We start from the raw sequence: 4,525 nt of genomic DNA, 5'->3' as shown, positions 1-4,525 counted from the left end.
CGGGTTTTTGAAAAGTATAATAGCTTTATACCAACACTTGAGCTTGCTTTTATTTATTTATTTATTTATTGCTAACAAGATAGCTCGATTTGATATGCGGCTCCTGACAAGCAACCTCAGAAGTAATTCCATCTTCATGAGCAGTCAGAAAGAACCACAAACCAAACCTGAAAATAGAACAGTTACTGTCTCCACTAAGTGACAGGGTTTCAGAGAACGTGAGCTCACAAGAGATGTAACCTTTTTTCCACTTTCTGCTACCATGTTCATTTCTATGTTACTCAGAGGAGCCTTCTTTGTAGAAACATATTATCCAATCTTTTATAAAGCTGAATTTAAATTCTGTCCCTTCATTCCCCACAAAGCTTAAAAAGCCAAGCAAATAATGTTCCTTTTTTAAAGAGCCCATAGATGGCATTTTTTTAGTGTTGCGGTTTTGAGTTTTCATCACTCTTTATGTTACTTCTACTTCACAGATAAACAATTGCTAATGACAATGTGAACTTCCTACAAATGTGCAATCAAAATCCCTAGATACACATTACTAAAGTTCTTCGTTCCCTTTAAACATTATTTCTCTCTTGATATGCATTCTTGTTTTGTATTATATTGCATTATAAAGATTTTTTTTAACAGACTGCATTTTTTAGAGTAGTTTGGGGATCAAAGTAAAATTCCCTTTCCCCACATACACACAGCCTTCCCCATTATCAACATCCTGTACCACGGTGATAATTTTTCACGCTCACTGACCCTACACTGACACATCATTATCACCCCAAAGTCCACAGTTTACATTAGAGTTCACTCTTGGTGGGGCACCAGGGTGGCTCAGTGGGTTAAGGCTTCTGCCTTCGGCTCAGGTCATAATCTCATGGTCCTGGGATCGAGCCCCAGACCAGACTCTCTGCTTGGCAGGGAGCCTGCTTTACCCCAACCCCTGCTTTCCCTGCCTGCCTCTCTGCCTGCTATGATGCTTGTCAAATAAATAAATAAAATCTTTAAAAAACCTTTTCTCATAGAGTTCACTCTTGGTATAGTATCTTATGCATTTTGACAACTGTGTAGCGATATATATCTAAAATATCATACATATCATACAGAACATTTTCACTGGCCTAAAAATCCTCTGTGCTCTGCCTGTTCATCCTCCTCCTCTCCTAACTGCTACAAACCGCTGACCTTTATACCATTTGCATAGTTCTGCCTTTTCTAGAAGGTCATATAGTTGGAACCTTGCAACATGAAGCTTTTTCAAATTGACTTCTTTCACTTATTATGACGGATTTTAAGTTCGTTCCATGTCTTTTCATTGCTTGATAGCCATTTCTCTTTATCGCTGAGTCATATCCCATTGTTTCAATGGACCACAGTTTATCTATTCATTCTGCTCCTGAAGGACATCTTGGTTACTTCCAACTCTTGGCACTGATGGATAAAGCTGTTACAAACACAGGTTTTTATGCAGGATTCTGTGTACACAAAGTTTTTGCTCTTTTGGATGAGTACCAAGGAGCACGATTGCTGGATCATATGGTAAGAATATGCTTAGTTTTTTAAGAAACTGCCCAACTGTCTTCCAAAGTGGTTCCACCATTTTGGTGTTCTCACTAGAATGAATGAGAGTTTCTCTTGTTCCTCATCGTCAAAAGCATTTTATGTTGTCAGTATTTTGGATTTTAGCCATTCTAATAGATGTGTAGTGACATATAATTGTTTTATTTATTTTTTTTAAATATTTTATTTATTTATTTGATAGAGATCACAAGAAGACGGAGAGACAGTCAGAGAGAGAGAGAAAGGGAAGCAGGCTTCTGCTGAGCAGAGAGCACAACGTGGAACTCGATCCCAGGACCCTGAGATCATGACCTGAGCCAAAGGCAGCGGCTTAACCCACTGAGCCATCCAGGCGCCCCTCTTTGTTCTTTTAATTTACAATTCCTTAATTAGACATGCTGTGGATCATCACAGCATCTTTTCATATCATTATTGCTATCTCAATATCTTCTTCAGTGAGGTGTCTGTTCCAGTCCTTGCCAATTTTTCAATCAGGTCATTCATTTTCTTGTGTTTGAGTTAATAAATAAATACATAATAATAATAAATAAATAAATAATAAATAAATAAATAATAAATGAATGAATGAAATTATATATGTTATATATGTTATATATAGAATATTATATATATTATTATATATCAAATAATACTTTATTAAAAATAAATTTACTAATGGGGCTAAGAATTCAGAATCACAAATACTTGAGAACTAATAATAACTGCCTTCACTTAATGTTATTCTATAAGATAAATCCTACGATCAAGTTTCAATTTTAAATTCTTATAATTTTAAATTCTTAAATCCTTATGAAGAAGCATGATTTGGAGGGAGCAGTTTTCATAATTTAGCATCCATCAGCCCTTCTTTAAGATTTTATTTATTTATTGGACACACAGAGAGAGAGAGCGAGAGATTACAAGTAAGCAGAGAGGCAGGCAAGCAGGGAGGGAAGCAGTCTTCCTTTTGAGCAGAGCCCGATGTGGGGCTGGATCCCAGGACCCAGAGTCCATGATTTGAGATGAAGGCAGAGGCTTAACCCACCACCCACGTGATGAGAGAGCCCCTCAGGTGCCCCTCATCCATCAGCCTTAATTGTTTGGAGGAAAATGTGTGGATGAATAATGCCTTAGGGAGCTAATCTCTCTAAAGAATTTTCAAGTCTTTACCCCTTTAAGGTTTTTGTACAGTTCTGATAGCCTCTAAACATCCAGCTGATTTCTACAGTGACAGGCCTGTTAAAACCAGTCCTCAAACCAGGAATAGAGCTTGAAACATACCAGTCAAGAGCAACTTTGAGTCTTTTAAGGAATTTATCATTATTTCTTTGTTTTTGGTTAATATCTGAAATAGTTCCATATTACACTTGCATAATTTCTCCAGAGTTGACTTTGAAGGAGGCATTCAGTTCCAGCTAGTTCCATATTTTGGCAAGAACTATAATTCTATATAAAAAAAAATATTTTAGGGCACCTGGGTGGCTCAGTGGGTTAAAATTTCTGCCTTCGGCTCAGGCCATGATTCCAGGTTCCTGGGATTGAGTCCCACAGTGGGTTCTCTTCTCAGCAGGGAGCCTGCTTCCATTCCTCTCTCTCTACCTGCCTCTCCGCCTTCATGTGATCTCTGTCAAGGAAATAAATAAAATTTAAAAAAAACATATTTTATACCAGTTAATCATGTTTATTAACTAAGATTTCACAATACAATAATACAAACAGTTGCTCTTCGTTAAGACCTTCAAACAAGATCAAAAAAATAGGTCATATTTTCTCCAAAAATTTTATATCATCTGATAGGTCAGATATATATAAAATTACATTTATATTTTTAAAAATATCAGCAAATATTTTCATTTAAATGCAAATTTCAAAGAAAATCTACTTTTCCAAACACGACATTTTATCCTATTTTTTTTTTAATTTTGTCAACAAGTGATAAAATGTTTAGCGAGACTATAAATGTTAGATCAAAAAAAATGATTATTAGATGTAGGTTCAAATTATTATGTTCCATTAAAAATGATTTAGTCCTTGATGAACATCTCTTTGGTAATGTGTTGTATCCAGGTATAGTAAATTGATGACATATAAAATTATAGGGAAATGACACCTTCCATTCCATTATGAATAGAGCTTTTAAAATGCTATTTGTCACAACCTGTCATTTTGTCATTATGTAGCATTATGTAGCATTTAAAAAATGTATACTCTTCACTATGAAGTCTTTCAGAAATCTAAAATATGACTTTCTATGGTTTGTGTTTCCATATTCCTTTATTGCCAGTTTGAACAAATACACATGCTTGATTCAAAGGTAATAAATTCCTCTTATTTGGAAGAATAATGTATATTTTTGTTCTCTCACCCTTAGCAGGTGGTTTCATTTTAGCACACTTCAGAATTATAATTTCATGCTTATTAAAAACATTTATTATGATCTACATATGAGTGAAACTTTTATTTTATTAAATTCTTTGCCAAAAAATCTGTTATTTTTAAAAATGTATTTCCTTTGAAGGGTTATTTTAGAGCATTCAGAGAGGATCTAGGAGTGTGGTATTATGCAATTTTTAAGTAGGTTTGAAATGGTTATTTATATGATTGTTTCTTTAAGGCTTTTGTCTTATTTTGTTTTTTTTTTCTTATTTTGTCTTATTTTGTCCATTATATGCTATAAAATATTTTGAAAGTAAATTTAAGGTACGTTTTACATAGTTTATTTTTGGAAAAAACTATTGAAATGACTTATGAAATCCAGTATACTCTCAACATTAATTGTTTCTGAAATTTACCAATTGTCTACTGAACCTATTATATGGCAGATATTACTTCAGACTACACTGGTAAATGAAATACTTGGCTTTGTAGAACTTTTATTTTAATGGGTGAGAGAATTAAAAGCTATAAACCTTAATAAAAATTGCATACTGCATTCAAAAATGGTGAGTACAATGGGGAAAAAGAAAAA

Source organism: Mustela putorius, unplaced genomic scaffold (assembly GCF_011764305.1).
Source record: "Mustela putorius furo isolate JIRA1106 unplaced genomic scaffold, ASM1176430v1.1 tig00003835_pilon_pilon_pilon, whole genome shotgun sequence".
In the NCBI taxonomy this organism is placed as follows: domain Eukaryota; kingdom Metazoa; phylum Chordata; class Mammalia; order Carnivora; family Mustelidae; genus Mustela; species Mustela putorius.
This window is presented reverse-complemented; position numbering follows the sequence as displayed.